The sequence below is a fragment of the Schistocerca gregaria genome, unplaced genomic scaffold, assembly GCF_023897955.1.
Source record: "Schistocerca gregaria isolate iqSchGreg1 unplaced genomic scaffold, iqSchGreg1.2 ptg000686l, whole genome shotgun sequence".
Classification (NCBI taxonomy): Eukaryota; Metazoa; Arthropoda; class Insecta; order Orthoptera; family Acrididae; genus Schistocerca; species Schistocerca gregaria.
The window spans coordinates 102,121-117,121 of NW_026062066.1; the positions used below are offsets into that span (position 1 = coordinate 102,121).

At 51.9% G+C, this 15,001-nt stretch overlaps 29 non-coding genes across 29 annotated transcripts; all 29 read right to left on the bottom strand.

Moving 5' to 3' along the window:
• Positions 1 to 7: 7 nt before the first annotated feature.
• On the bottom strand, positions 8 to 89 carry Trnal-aag (transfer RNA leucine (anticodon AAG)). Its single transcript has one exon. It is a non-coding gene; the product is annotated as a tRNA-Leu (tRNA).
• Positions 90 to 366: 277 nt separating this feature from the next.
• Positions 367 to 438, bottom strand: Trnah-gug (transfer RNA histidin (anticodon GUG)). Its single transcript has one exon. It is a non-coding gene; the product is annotated as a tRNA-His (tRNA).
• A 387-nt stretch (positions 439 to 825) lies between these two features.
• Positions 826 to 897, bottom strand: Trnae-cuc (transfer RNA glutamic acid (anticodon CUC)). The gene has a single exon. It is a non-coding gene; the product is annotated as a tRNA-Glu (tRNA).
• Positions 898 to 1,156: 259 nt separating this feature from the next.
• Positions 1,157 to 1,238, bottom strand: Trnal-cag (transfer RNA leucine (anticodon CAG)). Its single transcript has one exon. It is a non-coding gene; the product is annotated as a tRNA-Leu (tRNA).
• A 78-nt stretch (positions 1,239 to 1,316) lies between these two features.
• On the bottom strand, positions 1,317 to 1,398 carry Trnal-aag (transfer RNA leucine (anticodon AAG)). The gene has a single exon. It is a non-coding gene; the product is annotated as a tRNA-Leu (tRNA).
• Positions 1,399 to 1,675: 277 nt separating this feature from the next.
• Trnah-gug (transfer RNA histidin (anticodon GUG)) lies at positions 1,676 to 1,747 on the bottom strand. Its single transcript has one exon. It is a non-coding gene; the product is annotated as a tRNA-His (tRNA).
• Positions 1,748 to 2,134: 387 nt separating this feature from the next.
• Trnae-cuc (transfer RNA glutamic acid (anticodon CUC)) lies at positions 2,135 to 2,206 on the bottom strand. Its single transcript has one exon. It is a non-coding gene; the product is annotated as a tRNA-Glu (tRNA).
• A 259-nt stretch (positions 2,207 to 2,465) lies between these two features.
• Positions 2,466 to 2,547, bottom strand: Trnal-cag (transfer RNA leucine (anticodon CAG)). The gene has a single exon. It is a non-coding gene; the product is annotated as a tRNA-Leu (tRNA).
• A 78-nt stretch (positions 2,548 to 2,625) lies between these two features.
• On the bottom strand, positions 2,626 to 2,707 carry Trnal-aag (transfer RNA leucine (anticodon AAG)). The gene has a single exon. It is a non-coding gene; the product is annotated as a tRNA-Leu (tRNA).
• A 277-nt stretch (positions 2,708 to 2,984) lies between these two features.
• On the bottom strand, positions 2,985 to 3,056 carry Trnah-gug (transfer RNA histidin (anticodon GUG)). The gene has a single exon. It is a non-coding gene; the product is annotated as a tRNA-His (tRNA).
• Positions 3,057 to 9,055: 5,999 nt separating this feature from the next.
• On the bottom strand, positions 9,056 to 9,137 carry Trnal-cag (transfer RNA leucine (anticodon CAG)). Its single transcript has one exon. It is a non-coding gene; the product is annotated as a tRNA-Leu (tRNA).
• Positions 9,138 to 9,215: 78 nt separating this feature from the next.
• Trnal-aag (transfer RNA leucine (anticodon AAG)) lies at positions 9,216 to 9,297 on the bottom strand. Its single transcript has one exon. It is a non-coding gene; the product is annotated as a tRNA-Leu (tRNA).
• Positions 9,298 to 9,574: 277 nt separating this feature from the next.
• Positions 9,575 to 9,646, bottom strand: Trnah-gug (transfer RNA histidin (anticodon GUG)). Its single transcript has one exon. It is a non-coding gene; the product is annotated as a tRNA-His (tRNA).
• A 387-nt stretch (positions 9,647 to 10,033) lies between these two features.
• On the bottom strand, positions 10,034 to 10,105 carry Trnae-cuc (transfer RNA glutamic acid (anticodon CUC)). The gene has a single exon. It is a non-coding gene; the product is annotated as a tRNA-Glu (tRNA).
• Positions 10,106 to 10,364: 259 nt separating this feature from the next.
• On the bottom strand, positions 10,365 to 10,446 carry Trnal-cag (transfer RNA leucine (anticodon CAG)). The gene has a single exon. It is a non-coding gene; the product is annotated as a tRNA-Leu (tRNA).
• Positions 10,447 to 10,524: 78 nt separating this feature from the next.
• Trnal-aag (transfer RNA leucine (anticodon AAG)) lies at positions 10,525 to 10,606 on the bottom strand. The gene has a single exon. It is a non-coding gene; the product is annotated as a tRNA-Leu (tRNA).
• A 277-nt stretch (positions 10,607 to 10,883) lies between these two features.
• Trnah-gug (transfer RNA histidin (anticodon GUG)) lies at positions 10,884 to 10,955 on the bottom strand. The gene has a single exon. It is a non-coding gene; the product is annotated as a tRNA-His (tRNA).
• A 387-nt stretch (positions 10,956 to 11,342) lies between these two features.
• On the bottom strand, positions 11,343 to 11,414 carry Trnae-cuc (transfer RNA glutamic acid (anticodon CUC)). Its single transcript has one exon. It is a non-coding gene; the product is annotated as a tRNA-Glu (tRNA).
• A 259-nt stretch (positions 11,415 to 11,673) lies between these two features.
• Positions 11,674 to 11,755, bottom strand: Trnal-cag (transfer RNA leucine (anticodon CAG)). Its single transcript has one exon. It is a non-coding gene; the product is annotated as a tRNA-Leu (tRNA).
• Positions 11,756 to 11,833: 78 nt separating this feature from the next.
• Trnal-aag (transfer RNA leucine (anticodon AAG)) lies at positions 11,834 to 11,915 on the bottom strand. The gene has a single exon. It is a non-coding gene; the product is annotated as a tRNA-Leu (tRNA).
• A 277-nt stretch (positions 11,916 to 12,192) lies between these two features.
• Positions 12,193 to 12,264, bottom strand: Trnah-gug (transfer RNA histidin (anticodon GUG)). The gene has a single exon. It is a non-coding gene; the product is annotated as a tRNA-His (tRNA).
• A 387-nt stretch (positions 12,265 to 12,651) lies between these two features.
• Positions 12,652 to 12,723, bottom strand: Trnae-cuc (transfer RNA glutamic acid (anticodon CUC)). The gene has a single exon. It is a non-coding gene; the product is annotated as a tRNA-Glu (tRNA).
• Positions 12,724 to 12,982: 259 nt separating this feature from the next.
• On the bottom strand, positions 12,983 to 13,064 carry Trnal-cag (transfer RNA leucine (anticodon CAG)). Its single transcript has one exon. It is a non-coding gene; the product is annotated as a tRNA-Leu (tRNA).
• A 78-nt stretch (positions 13,065 to 13,142) lies between these two features.
• On the bottom strand, positions 13,143 to 13,224 carry Trnal-aag (transfer RNA leucine (anticodon AAG)). The gene has a single exon. It is a non-coding gene; the product is annotated as a tRNA-Leu (tRNA).
• A 277-nt stretch (positions 13,225 to 13,501) lies between these two features.
• Trnah-gug (transfer RNA histidin (anticodon GUG)) lies at positions 13,502 to 13,573 on the bottom strand. The gene has a single exon. It is a non-coding gene; the product is annotated as a tRNA-His (tRNA).
• A 387-nt stretch (positions 13,574 to 13,960) lies between these two features.
• On the bottom strand, positions 13,961 to 14,032 carry Trnae-cuc (transfer RNA glutamic acid (anticodon CUC)). The gene has a single exon. It is a non-coding gene; the product is annotated as a tRNA-Glu (tRNA).
• Positions 14,033 to 14,291: 259 nt separating this feature from the next.
• On the bottom strand, positions 14,292 to 14,373 carry Trnal-cag (transfer RNA leucine (anticodon CAG)). The gene has a single exon. It is a non-coding gene; the product is annotated as a tRNA-Leu (tRNA).
• A 78-nt stretch (positions 14,374 to 14,451) lies between these two features.
• Trnal-aag (transfer RNA leucine (anticodon AAG)) lies at positions 14,452 to 14,533 on the bottom strand. The gene has a single exon. It is a non-coding gene; the product is annotated as a tRNA-Leu (tRNA).
• Positions 14,534 to 14,810: 277 nt separating this feature from the next.
• Positions 14,811 to 14,882, bottom strand: Trnah-gug (transfer RNA histidin (anticodon GUG)). The gene has a single exon. It is a non-coding gene; the product is annotated as a tRNA-His (tRNA).
• Between the last annotated feature and the right edge of the window lie 119 nt (positions 14,883 to 15,001).

A 15,001-nucleotide genomic window follows, 5' to 3' on the forward strand; every position in this document is an offset into this window, starting at 1 on the left:
AAAAAATTGGCAGCGGTGGGATTCGAACCCACGCCTCCGAAGAGACTGGTGCCTTAAACCAGCGCCTTAGACCGCTCGGCCACGCTACCTGCGACAGTGTTGTTCGCTTTTGTAGAAACAGTGCACGACGCAGCTTCCTGTTCTGCTGCGACTGGCTGCCCATCCATTGCACCTCAAACGACTGCCCTATTCGAACAGAGATTGACTACACAGGCAGCTGCCCGCTCTTTCGTGCGGCGGCATTGCGTGTTGATAACTGGCACCTGCAGCCCGCGGAACATGAGCGAAAAATCAAGAGGGCACAGTGTTTTCAAACAGTGGGTCACTATCGTCATTGCAGCGACAGCGAGGCAAAACTTTAAAAAGTGCCGTGACCAGGATTCGAACCTGGGTTATTGCGGCCACAACGCAATGTCCTAACCACTAGACGATCACGGCCACGGAGGCACCGCCGAAAGCAGTTCTCGCGTGTGCAAGTGGCGATGCACAGCAAAGCTCAGCCACTGTGTCTCGCCACTGTGTCTCGCCACAGCTGTGTCAGACGCGTTCTTCATTACATGTATACTGGCAAACGAACGTGCCCGCGCTATTAGGACACTAAGCACAGGGGTTAGCTGCATTCACCACCCGTGGCAATGTCTTGCAGTCCTCCAAGTCTGTTGACCACAGGTATGTGCCTCGATAGGAGGTGGGCAGACGTCGCATCTCTCTCGCCGTCACTTGTGGCCGCCAGTCATACTTTACGTGGTTTTCTGCAAGCGTCAGCGTAGCGTCAGTCGAGCTAAGTCGGGCCAAGTCGCATGAGAGGAGCAACAAAATAGGCATTTCCGGTGCCGGGAATCGAACCCGGGCCTCCTGGGTGAGAGCCAGGTATCCTAGCCACTAGACCACACCGGATTAAGACACGAGTGCTCCTCCGGCGAACACGCTATTGAAAGACGTCTGTAAAAATCTACGCTTCCACTTTGTAGAACGGCATGCTCGGGACACATTTCATGAACACGAACGCAAGGCATCATTACTCCAAACTGCTCCTCTGAATGCTGTCGTTGCACCACGCACTGTGCTACGACAATTTAAGAAAGAGGCGCTCACGGCTTGCTGCGCTGTTTCCTTCGCGGGTAACCAGTGCTGCTGCTTTCGAGACAGAAAACGTTGGCAGCGGTGGGATTCGAACCCACGCCTCCGAAGAGACTGGTGCCTGAAACCAGCGCCTTAGACCGCTCGGCCACGCTACCTACGCGGCACGGCGGTCACAGGAGCTGCGTTGTAGCGCAAGAGAAAACACCGCAATGGCACAAAAAACGAGAAAAAATTGGCAGCGGTGGGATTCGAACCCACGCCTCCGAAGAGACTGGTGCCTTAAACCAGCGCCTTAGACCGCTCGGCCACGCTACCTGCGACAGTGTTGTTCGCTTTTGTAGAAACAGTGCACGACGCAGCTTCCTGTTCTGCTGCGACTGGCTGCCCATCCATTGCACCTCAAACGACTGCCCTATTCGAACAGAGATTGACTACACAGGCAGCTGCCCGCTCTTTCGTGCGGCGGCATTGCGTGTTGATAACTGGCACCTGCAGCCCGCGGAACATGAGCGAAAAATCAAGAGGGCACAGTGTTTTCAAACAGTGGGTCACTATCGTCATTGCAGCGACAGCGAGGCAAAACTTTAAAAAGTGCCGTGACCAGGATTCGAACCTGGGTTATTGCGGCCACAACGCAATGTCCTAACCACTAGACGATCACGGCCACGGAGGCACCGCCGAAAGCAGTTCTCGCGTGTGCAAGTGGCGATGCACAGCAAAGCTCAGCCACTGTGTCTCGCCACTGTGTCTCGCCACAGCTGTGTCAGACGCGTTCTTCATTACATGTATACTGGCAAACGAACGTGCCCGCGCTATTAGGACACTAAGCACAGGGGTTAGCTGCATTCACCACCCGTGGCAATGTCTTGCAGTCCTCCAAGTCTGTTGACCACAGGTATGTGCCTCGATAGGAGGTGGGCAGACGTCGCATCTCTCTCGCCGTCACTTGTGGCCGCCAGTCATACTTTACGTGGTTTTCTGCAAGCGTCAGCGTAGCGTCAGTCGAGCTAAGTCGGGCCAAGTCGCATGAGAGGAGCAACAAAATAGGCATTTCCGGTGCCGGGAATCGAACCCGGGCCTCCTGGGTGAGAGCCAGGTATCCTAGCCACTAGACCACACCGGATTAAGACACGAGTGCTCCTCCGGCGAACACGCTATTGAAAGACGTCTGTAAAAATCTACGCTTCCACTTTGTAGAACGGCATGCTCGGGACACATTTCATGAACACGAACGCAAGGCATCATTACTCCAAACTGCTCCTCTGAATGCTGTCGTTGCACCACGCACTGTGCTACGACAATTTAAGAAAGAGGCGCTCACGGCTTGCTGCGCTGTTTCCTTCGCGGGTAACCAGTGCTGCTGCTTTCGAGACAGAAAACGTTGGCAGCGGTGGGATTCGAACCCACGCCTCCGAAGAGACTGGTGCCTGAAACCAGCGCCTTAGACCGCTCGGCCACGCTACCTACGCGGCACGGCGGTCACAGGAGCTGCGTTGTAGCGCAAGAGAAAACACCGCAATGGCACAAAAAACGAGAAAAAATTGGCAGCGGTGGGATTCGAACCCACGCCTCCGAAGAGACTGGTGCCTTAAACCAGCGCCTTAGACCGCTCGGCCACGCTACCTGCGACAGTGTTGTTCGCTTTTGTAGAAACAGTGCACGACGCAGCTTCCTGTTCTGCTGCGACTGGCTGCCCATCCATTGCACCTCAAACGACTGCCCTATTCGAACAGAGATTGACTACACAGGCAGCTGCCCGCTCTTTCGTGCGGCGGCATTGCGTGTTGATAACTGGCACCTGCAGCCCGCGGAACATGAGCGAAAAATCAAGAGGGCACAGTGTTTTCAAACAGTGGGTCACTATCGTCATTGCAGCGACAGCGAGGCAAAACTTTAAAAAGTGCCGTGACCAGGATTCGAACCTGGGTTATTGCGGCCACAACGCAATGTCCTAACCACTAGACGATCACGGCCACGGAGGCACCGCCGAAAGCAGTTCTCGCGTGTGCAAGTGGCGATGCACAGCAAAGCTCAGCCACTGTGTCTCGCCACTGTGTCTCGCCACAGCTGTGTCAGACGCGTTCTTCATTACATGTATACTGGCAAACGAACGTGCCCGCGCTATTAGGACACTAAGCACAGGGGTTAGCTGCATTCACCACCCGTGGCAATGTCTTGCAGTCCTCCAAGTCTGTTGACCACAGGTATGTGCCTCGATAGGAGGTGGGCAGACGTCGCATCTCTCTCGCCGTCACTTGTGGCCGCCAGTCATACTTTACGTGGTTTTCTGCAAGCGTCAGCGTAGCGTCAGTCGAGCTAAGTCGGGCCAAGTCGCATGAGAGGAGCAACAAAATAGGCATTTCCGGTGCCGGGAATCGAACCCGGGCCTCCTGGGTGAGAGCCAGGTATCCTAGCCACTTTTTTTTTTTTTTTTTTTTTTTTTTTTTTTTTTTTTTTTTTTTTTTTTTAGGGCCTCCTTCCTCCCCTTCAGCCCCGCCTTGCGCTCGCCATAAATCGCCTTCGTCGGCGTCGGCTTCATCTGCCATGATTTCTGAAGTACTTATTCTTCTGAACTATTCCGATTTCCAAACCAAAGATACTTCTAAACCTATTGCATAGTCCCGCAATGGTGACAAAGTAGAATATATTTTTTTTTTTTTTTTTTTTAAATAGAAAATGAAAAAGGAACTCTGGTCCGCTAGAAAAACAGAAGAAAATAAAATAGTCCTTGTCGTAACACTGTTCAGTATACGTCACTGTGACATTTGAAGAAGAAAAGAGAAAAAACAAAGCAATGTAGAATGAAGGAAAGAAAAAAATACTTCTTTCATCGAAGAACGACTTCTAAAAAATTCGCATATCGTTTCCTGTAATGTCTCGTCTGTGAAAGTATGTGAAACTGTAATGCCAGGTAAAGACAGAACGCCGCCTCACTCTTGGGTTCTTGCGTCTGTAAATAATGAACATAATGACCCTTCAACCAATTGACAGAGTTCCGTTTGGTGTTCGGGTACGGCACTGAATCCGGATACAGGAAATCTTCAGGTTTAATACAAAGCTGGGAAGTCCTCATAATCGTAGCCAGTTTTCGGCGAATGCATGGCCAAACTGCTTGGACAGTGGTGCACAGAAAACGATGTTCATCAGTATCAGGCAAGTTGCACGTTAGGCACAAAGGTGAGTCAGCCAAATGTAGAGCATGAAGTCGTGAATTGGTACTTATTTTACGGTTCACGACCCTGTACCAAGAGGCTTTCACTGACGTTGGTAAATCACGGCTATGTATGTTTTTCCATATCACTGGCCAGCGATGATTGGGGTATTTGTGTTCGATGTTGTTCCTGTTCTTGGTTGCCAGTAGTTTATTATAAACTAACTTCACCACGGAAAGCTCATTTTCTGGGAGAGTTGACCGTACGTAACTGAACTCAATGAAAAAGCTCTTAAAGTGAGTCAGCGCAGGCGGAATATGTTGAACAGAGACAGGAGGCTGCAGGCAGGCCGGCGCTATTTCGGTTAACAAGTGAGCCGTTAGACTGTTCGATAACGACCTCCACCGTTTGTAGGTGGTGCATACGTACAAAGCTCGTGACTTGGAACGAACATCTGTTAAATTTAAGCCTCCATCGGTCGTGGAGAGAGTGAGCGTATCGTACTTGACTTTAAAAATGTGTCCACGTGTGACAAAATGGCCTAGAGCGGACATCATACGCTTCGCTGTCTCCTGTGGCATGGGCAGTACTTGTGCAACGTAGTTAATCTTTGAGGTGAGGTAGACATTAGCGAAGGTGACTTTCTGCAGTTCATCAAGGCTTCTTAGGTAGTGGGTCTGCATGCAAGCACGCATACTTGCCAGGAGATTCCTATAGTTCACCGCAATTGTGTGCTGTATGTTGCTCCTGTACTCAATACCAAGGCATTTCATTTTAGAAATTAGTTGCAACTGACCGTGATGGTGCAGCGAGATGCCGCGTCCTATGTTCATAATGCCAGATTTCCTGGCATTCAACTTCGCACCCGCAACAAGTTCGTAGTTTTTGACGATCTGAAGGGCTTCCTCGACTTCACCTTCGTCCATGACCAAAAATCCGACGTCATCCGCATATGCAGTACAAACAATCTTAATGCCGTGGATGGTTAATCCTTGTAGACGCTGTGTCAAGGTGACAAGCAAAGGCTCAATGGCAATGGCAAACAAGGCCATCGACATAGGGCATCCCTGTCGCACTGAATTAGTAATATTAATTGATGCGCTCAGCTGGCCATTCACCATGAGTCGAGTTACTCCTTTACGAAGGAGCTCATGTATAAGATTGATAAAACGTAGTGGAAATCCCATGGCATGCATCGTCCGGATGAGAAACTGATGGTTTACTCTGTCGAATGCCTTTGAAAAGTCAAGGGAAACTAGCGCACACCGTATCTTACACGCATCTGCAATGGCTATAACGTCCCTGTATTGAGACAAATTTTGGAAGATCGTCCTACCGACACCTACACTGGTCTGGTACTGACCAATGACAGTATTCATCAACATTTTCAATCTATTAGAAATAATACGTGCTAAAATTTTGTAGTCACTGTTCAGTAAAGTAAGCGGCCGAAAATCGTCAACAGAACTGCACATTGGGCGTTTAGGGATTAAAACCACGATGCCTTCCACGAGAGCCTGAGGAACATTAAAATCTGGCCGTAAAATTTCATTAAACATACTCAACAACTTGGGCTTTAATTTGTCGCAGAAAGTAAGATAAAATTCGGCAGTGAGACCGTCGGGTCCCGGCGATTTATTTTTCGGACTTCGTGATAGCGCAGAATCCAATTCGTCTTCATCAATTTCTCGCATGAGAGTTTCGACTTCAGCAGCACCCAAAGTCCTTTGCAAGTTATTGAGTAATTCATCGTGAGTTCCATCGTCGGTATGTGTCGTTGTCAGGAGACCTGCCAAGTGATTGTGAAGTGCGTTCCGTATGTCTTGTTGCCGCGTGAGCGCAACGCCTTCACTCAACTGAAGACGAGTTATTAATCTCCGCCGCCCCCTCTTATTTTCACGAATGACGTGAAACATGGATGTCATTTCGTCGTCTATCACATTCTGGGGCCTGGACCTTATTTGAAAGCCTTCTGCCTGCTGCCGCTGAAGTTTTAATAATTTTGCCTTAATTTTTTTAATCTGCATAAAATTTTCAGGTACAGTCACATCGGACTGGTAAAGCTCCCTGAGACAAGTAAAATAAAACTCAGACGTTTGCCGTTGCCACCAGGATTTGTCCCGAGCGTAGCGTTTAAACATTTTTGATAAAGTTGGTTTGGCATGTGTTATCCACCATTCAGTAACGGAGGCATACTGTGCAACCCGTCGTTCACATGCCTCCCATGTTTCGTTAAAGACACGGTGACAGTCAACATCGTTAAGGAGAGCATTGTTAAGTTTCCAGAAACCTCTGCCGCGAAATGTGCCTTGCTTGACCATGTTAACAGTACAAATATATGCGGCATGATCGGAAAAAATTGTGGGCCAAACTTCGGATTGGAGGACTTGAGTCTTCATACACGCCGATACATAGATTCTGTCTAGCCGGCTTGCAGAGTGGTTCGTGACATGAGTGAACCCAGGTGCCGCTCCGTGCGTATGCTCCCATGTGTCAATGAGGTTCATTTCTTGGACGATACGTTCTAGTTCTCCAGATTTGTTAAAATTAGGCGTCTGGTCTTTTGGACTTAAGACACAATTGAAGTCACCCGCAAAAATTATACGATCGTAGGTTCCCCTAAAAAGTGGGACTATGGCGCTTGTGAAGAACTCAGCCCTAGCACGCCTATTGCTACTGCCGGACGGGGCGTAAACATTGATTATGCGTGTCCGATGGAAAGTGACAGCGATCCCTCTATGATCAGGCAGTTTTTCTACGTCGGTCGCTACAATCCCTTCTTTTAACAGAATCGCCGTCCCTAAATTCGCACCGCTCCCGGAATTGGAGAGAGTAGCATAACCAGTTATTCGGTCAAGTTCAATCGCAGCGACTTCTTGAAGTAACAGAATATCGATATCCGCTGCGTATACAAAATCTTGTAAATTACGGAGCCGCCAGTACGACTGTATCTTATTGATGTTTAACGTGGCAATTTTATAGGCTTGGGGCTCGTTCATGGGAGAAGGCACATACTATTAATTAAACAGTCTTAGAAGGATGGCTAACGAAATTGAGGCCAAGCGCGTCAGTCGGAGTTCCTGTAGTTCCCGGTACGGTTGGTGTATGCTGCTCTGTGGGGGGTGCCGAAGATTCCGTCTCAATGGTCCGCATGACAGCCGCATCATTGCTCGCATCCAATACTTCCATTTCCCGTGCCCAATTCCCAGTGAGAGTGGCCTCTGACAAAAGCGATCCTGCGTTTCCTTGAGCGTGGGTATCCGGCAAAACGACTCTACTCGAGGTATCACTATCTTCCACCCGTCGTGGATTCACAGGGGGAGACACTACAGGATCAATGTCCATTCGACCAGACGCAGGGAGACCAACTTCAGAGGGTTCAGAAGTGTTCTGACACATTTGGCTGCTTATTCGTTTCGCTTTGTCGCGGAGCTGTGGGGCGAGCTGATTGGCTCCTTGATGTGCAAGTCTCCGCTTCTTTTTGGAAGGCTTCCTGTTAGGGTTCGCAGTATCATCAACATCCGAAGTGGACTGTTGACTCTGGGGTTGATCCGCCGGGAACACAGCGTCTGCTTCATCCTCAGTACCAGTGGCATCAACCACTGGGGAGTCATCCGTCGTTACCTCCATCTCTGAGTGTGGTAGCGGCGGTGCCGCGTCAGCACTCGGTTCTTTGACGTTATCGGCCAAAACATCGTTCAAACGAGGGGCATCTACAGGCGGGGTCGCGGGTGGAAGACCAGAAGCCGCGACAGCGTATGTCAGTGGCAGTGCCGTCGTCACAGGGGGGCTAGCGGCTTCACCGACAGGTATCTGCGTCACCCGTCTTTGTATACATTCAGAGCGCACGTGGCCGGGCGCACCACAGCCGGCACACGTTTTTGGCTGCCCATCATATATGACAATTCCGCGATGTCCACCTACGTAAATATATGAAGGTATGTGCTTCTGTATATCGATCTTAACCTGCCTGACGCCGTTAAGCACCGGAAATTTGTGGGCTTTGGACCAACGCTCCGCAAAATTGTTAATGACCCTCCCGTAAGGTGTCAATGCAGAATTTATTTGCGCGGCTGTTATTTCAAACGGGAGTTCGAAAATACGTGCCGTCCGGATGCCCAGTCCAGCATGCGTAATGCTGACGTCACTGACGGTACCATCGCTATGTTTAAACTTCAGTACACCTCCACTGGACTCTACAATTCTATCACACAGGTCAGAGGACGTTAATTTCACATAAACAACACTAGTCACGATAGAGAAATTTATCCCCACAATTTCATCAAAAGTAATCTTAGCTGTTTCCTCTAACCATGCTTCAACTTCAAACGAATTTGGTTTCGAAAAGTTCCTATCAAAGGTAAACTTCAAGGTATCTTTCCTGTTAGTCGGATTCATAATTCCATATCAGATCCTACAGAACGGAACGAATACTAATAAGCAGACGCTGTAAGCACGCGACTCACCGCCTGACGTAAACACTTCCTGCCGCAGCGCGCTGGCCCTGGAGGTCCGCTCACCACCGCTGCCGCAGGCAGACTGCCCACTAGACCACACCGGATTAAGACACGAGTGCTCCTCCGGCGAACACGCTATTGAAAGACGTCTGTAAAAATCTACGCTTCCACTTTGTAGAACGGCATGCTCGGGACACATTTCATGAACACGAACGCAAGGCATCATTACTCCAAACTGCTCCTCTGAATGCTGTCGTTGCACCACGCACTGTGCTACGACAATTTAAGAAAGAGGCGCTCACGGCTTGCTGCGCTGTTTCCTTCGCGGGTAACCAGTGCTGCTGCTTTCGAGACAGAAAACGTTGGCAGCGGTGGGATTCGAACCCACGCCTCCGAAGAGACTGGTGCCTGAAACCAGCGCCTTAGACCGCTCGGCCACGCTACCTACGCGGCACGGCGGTCACAGGAGCTGCGTTGTAGCGCAAGAGAAAACACCGCAATGGCACAAAAAACGAGAAAAAATTGGCAGCGGTGGGATTCGAACCCACGCCTCCGAAGAGACTGGTGCCTTAAACCAGCGCCTTAGACCGCTCGGCCACGCTACCTGCGACAGTGTTGTTCGCTTTTGTAGAAACAGTGCACGACGCAGCTTCCTGTTCTGCTGCGACTGGCTGCCCATCCATTGCACCTCAAACGACTGCCCTATTCGAACAGAGATTGACTACACAGGCAGCTGCCCGCTCTTTCGTGCGGCGGCATTGCGTGTTGATAACTGGCACCTGCAGCCCGCGGAACATGAGCGAAAAATCAAGAGGGCACAGTGTTTTCAAACAGTGGGTCACTATCGTCATTGCAGCGACAGCGAGGCAAAACTTTAAAAAGTGCCGTGACCAGGATTCGAACCTGGGTTATTGCGGCCACAACGCAATGTCCTAACCACTAGACGATCACGGCCACGGAGGCACCGCCGAAAGCAGTTCTCGCGTGTGCAAGTGGCGATGCACAGCAAAGCTCAGCCACTGTGTCTCGCCACTGTGTCTCGCCACAGCTGTGTCAGACGCGTTCTTCATTACATGTATACTGGCAAACGAACGTGCCCGCGCTATTAGGACACTAAGCACAGGGGTTAGCTGCATTCACCACCCGTGGCAATGTCTTGCAGTCCTCCAAGTCTGTTGACCACAGGTATGTGCCTCGATAGGAGGTGGGCAGACGTCGCATCTCTCTCGCCGTCACTTGTGGCCGCCAGTCATACTTTACGTGGTTTTCTGCAAGCGTCAGCGTAGCGTCAGTCGAGCTAAGTCGGGCCAAGTCGCATGAGAGGAGCAACAAAATAGGCATTTCCGGTGCCGGGAATCGAACCCGGGCCTCCTGGGTGAGAGCCAGGTATCCTAGCCACTAGACCACACCGGATTAAGACACGAGTGCTCCTCCGGCGAACACGCTATTGAAAGACGTCTGTAAAAATCTACGCTTCCACTTTGTAGAACGGCATGCTCGGGACACATTTCATGAACACGAACGCAAGGCATCATTACTCCAAACTGCTCCTCTGAATGCTGTCGTTGCACCACGCACTGTGCTACGACAATTTAAGAAAGAGGCGCTCACGGCTTGCTGCGCTGTTTCCTTCGCGGGTAACCAGTGCTGCTGCTTTCGAGACAGAAAACGTTGGCAGCGGTGGGATTCGAACCCACGCCTCCGAAGAGACTGGTGCCTGAAACCAGCGCCTTAGACCGCTCGGCCACGCTACCTACGCGGCACGGCGGTCACAGGAGCTGCGTTGTAGCGCAAGAGAAAACACCGCAATGGCACAAAAAACGAGAAAAAATTGGCAGCGGTGGGATTCGAACCCACGCCTCCGAAGAGACTGGTGCCTTAAACCAGCGCCTTAGACCGCTCGGCCACGCTACCTGCGACAGTGTTGTTCGCTTTTGTAGAAACAGTGCACGACGCAGCTTCCTGTTCTGCTGCGACTGGCTGCCCATCCATTGCACCTCAAACGACTGCCCTATTCGAACAGAGATTGACTACACAGGCAGCTGCCCGCTCTTTCGTGCGGCGGCATTGCGTGTTGATAACTGGCACCTGCAGCCCGCGGAACATGAGCGAAAAATCAAGAGGGCACAGTGTTTTCAAACAGTGGGTCACTATCGTCATTGCAGCGACAGCGAGGCAAAACTTTAAAAAGTGCCGTGACCAGGATTCGAACCTGGGTTATTGCGGCCACAACGCAATGTCCTAACCACTAGACGATCACGGCCACGGAGGCACCGCCGAAAGCAGTTCTCGCGTGTGCAAGTGGCGATGCACAGCAAAGCTCAGCCACTGTGTCTCGCCACTGTGTCTCGCCACAGCTGTGTCAGACGCGTTCTTCATTACATGTATACTGGCAAACGAACGTGCCCGCGCTATTAGGACACTAAGCACAGGGGTTAGCTGCATTCACCACCCGTGGCAATGTCTTGCAGTCCTCCAAGTCTGTTGACCACAGGTATGTGCCTCGATAGGAGGTGGGCAGACGTCGCATCTCTCTCGCCGTCACTTGTGGCCGCCAGTCATACTTTACGTGGTTTTCTGCAAGCGTCAGCGTAGCGTCAGTCGAGCTAAGTCGGGCCAAGTCGCATGAGAGGAGCAACAAAATAGGCATTTCCGGTGCCGGGAATCGAACCCGGGCCTCCTGGGTGAGAGCCAGGTATCCTAGCCACTAGACCACACCGGATTAAGACACGAGTGCTCCTCCGGCGAACACGCTATTGAAAGACGTCTGTAAAAATCTACGCTTCCACTTTGTAGAACGGCATGCTCGGGACACATTTCATGAACACGAACGCAAGGCATCATTACTCCAAACTGCTCCTCTGAATGCTGTCGTTGCACCACGCACTGTGCTACGACAATTTAAGAAAGAGGCGCTCACGGCTTGCTGCGCTGTTTCCTTCGCGGGTAACCAGTGCTGCTGCTTTCGAGACAGAAAACGTTGGCAGCGGTGGGATTCGAACCCACGCCTCCGAAGAGACTGGTGCCTGAAACCAGCGCCTTAGACCGCTCGGCCACGCTACCTACGCGGCACGGCGGTCACAGGAGCTGCGTTGTAGCGCAAGAGAAAACACCGCAATGGCACAAAAAACGAGAAAAAATTGGCAGCGGTGGGATTCGAACCCACGCCTCCGAAGAGAGTGGTGCCTTAAACCAGCGCCTTAGACCGCTCGGCCACGCTACCTGCGACAGTGTTGTTCGCTTTTGTAGAAACAGTGCACGACGCAGCTTCCTGTTCTGCTGCGACTGGCTGCCCATCCATTGCACCTCAAACGACTGCCCTATTCGAACAGAGATTGACTACACAGGCAGCTGCCCGCTCTTTCGTGCGGCGGCATTGCGTGTTGATAACTGGCACCTGCAGCCCGCGGAACATGAGCGAAAAATCAAGAGGGCACAGTGTTTTCAAACAGTGGGTCACTATCGTCATTGCAGCGACAGCGAGGCAAAACTTTAAAAAGTGCCGTGACCAGGATTCGAACCTGGGTTATTGCGGCCACAACGCAATGTCCTAACCACTAGACGATCACGGCCACGGAGGCACCGCCGAAAGCAGTTCTCGCGTGTGCAAGTGGCGATGCACAGCAAAGCTCAGCCACTGTGTCTCGCCACTGTGTCTCGCCACAGCTGTGTCAGACGCGTTCTTCATTACATGTATACTGGCAAACGAACGTGCCCGCGCTATTAGGACACTAAGCACAGGGGTTAGCTGCATTCACCACCCGTGGCAATGTCTTGCAGTCCTCCAAGTCTGTTGACCACAGGTATGTGCCTCGATAGGAGGTGGGCAGACGTCGCATCTCTCTCGCCGTCACTTGTGGCCGCCAGTCATACTTTACGTGGTTTTCTGCAAGCGTCTGCGTAGCGTCAGTCGAGCTAAGTCGGGCCAAGTCGCATGAGAGGAGCAACAAAATAGGCATTTCCGGTGCCGGGAATCGAACCCGGGCCTCCTGGGTGAGAGCCAGGTATCCTAGCCACTAGACCACACCGGATTAAGACACGAGTGCTCCTCCGGCGAACACGCTATTGAAAGACGTCTGTAAAAATCTACGCTTCCACTTTGTAGAACGGCATGCTCGGGACACATTTCATGAACACGAACGCAAGGCATCATTACTCCAAACTGCTCCTCTGAATGCTGTCGTTGCACCACGCACTGTGCTACGACAATTTAAGAAAGAGGCGCTCACGGCTTGCTGCGCTGTTTCCTTCGCGGGTAACCAGTGCTGCTGCTTTCGAGACAGAAAACGTTGGCAGCGGTGGGATTCGAACCCACGCCTCCGAAGAGACTGGTGCCTGAAACCAGCGCCTTAGACCGCTCGGCCACGCTACCTACGCGGCACGGCGGTCACAGGAGCTGCGTTGTAGCGCAAGAGAAAACACCGCAATGGCACAAAAAACGAGAAAAAATTGGCAGCGGTGGGATTCGAACCCACGCCTCCGAAGAGACTGGTGCCTTAAACCAGCGCCTTAGACCGCTCGGCCACGCTACCTGCGACAGTGTTGTTCGCTTTTGTAGAAACAGTGCACGACGCAGCTTCCTGTTCTGCTGCGACTGGCTGCCCATCCATTGCACCTCAAACGACTGCCCTATTCGAACAGAGATTGACTACACAGGCAGCTGCCCGCTCTTTCGTGCGGCGGCATTGCGTGTTGATAACTGGCACCTGCAGCCCGCGGAACATGAGCGAAAAATCAAGAGGGCACAGTGTTTTCAAACAGTGGGTCACTATCGTCATTGCAGCGACAGCGAGGCAAAACTTTAAAAAGTGCCGTGACCAGGATTCGAACCTGGGTTATTGCGGCCACAACGCAATGTCCTAACCACTAGACGATCACGGCCACGGAGGCACCGCCGAAAGCAGTTCTCGCGTGTGCAAGTGGCGATGCACAGCAAAGCTCAGCCACTGTGTCTCGCCACTGTGTCTCGCCACAGCTGTGTCAGACGCGTTCTTCATTACATGTATACTGGCAAACGAACGTGCCCGCGCTATTAGGACACTAAGCACAGGGGTTAGCTGCATTCACCACCCGTGGCAATGTCTTGCAGTCCTCCAAGTCTGTTGACCACAGGTATGTGCCTCGATAGGAGGTGGGCAGACGTCGCATCTCTCTCGCCGTCACTTGTGGCCGCCAGTCATACTTTACGTGGTTTTCTGCAAGCGTCTGCGTAGCGTCAGTCGAGCTAAGTCGGGCCAAGTCGCATGAGAGGAGCAACAAAATAGGCATTTCCGGTGCCGGGAATCGAACCCGGGCCTCCTGGGTGAGAGCCAGGTATCCTAGCCACTAGACCACACCGGATTAAGACACGAGTGCTCCTCCGGCGAACACGCTATTGAAAGACGTCTGTAAAAATCTACGCTTCCACTTTGTAGAACGGCATGCTCGGGACACATTTCATGAACACGAACGCAAGGCATCATTACTCCAAACTGCTCCTCTGAATGCTGTCGTTGCACCACGCACTGTGCTACGACAATTTAAGAAAGAGGCGCTCACGGCTTGCTGCGCTGTTTCCTTCGCGGGTAACCAGTGCTGCTGCTTTCGAGACAGAAAACGTTGGCAGCGGTGGGATTCGAACCCACGCCTCCGAAGAGACTGGTGCCTGAAACCAGCGCCTTAGACCGCTCGGCCACGCTACCTACGCGGCACGGCGGTCACAGGAGCTGCGTTGTAGCGCAAGAGAAAACACCGCAATGGCACAAAAAACGAGAAAAAATTGGCAGCGGTGGGATTCGAACCCACGCCTCCGAAGAGACTGGTGCCTTAAACCAGCGCCTTAGACCGCTCGGCCACGCTACCTGCGACAGTGTTGTTCGCTTTTGTAGAAACAGTGCACGACGCAGCTTCCTGTTCTGCTGCGACTGGCTGCCCATCCATTGCACCTCAAACGACTGCCCTATTCGAACAGAGATTGACTACACAGGCAGCTGCCCGCTCTTTCGTGCGGCGGCATTGCGTGTTGATAACTGGCACCTGCAGCCCGCGGAACATGAGCGAAAAATCAAGAGGGCACAGTGTTTTCAAACAGTGGGTCACTATCGTCATTGCAGCGACAGCGAGGCAAAACTTTAAAAAGTGCCGTGACCAGGATTCGAACCTGGGTTATTGCGGCCACAACGCAATGTCCTAACCACTAGACGATCACGGCCACGGAGGCACCGCCGAAAGCAGTTCTCGCGTGTGCAAGTGGCGATGCACAGCAAAGCTCAGCCACTGTGTCTCGCCACTGTGTCTCGCCACAGCTGTGTCAGACGCGTTCTTCATTAC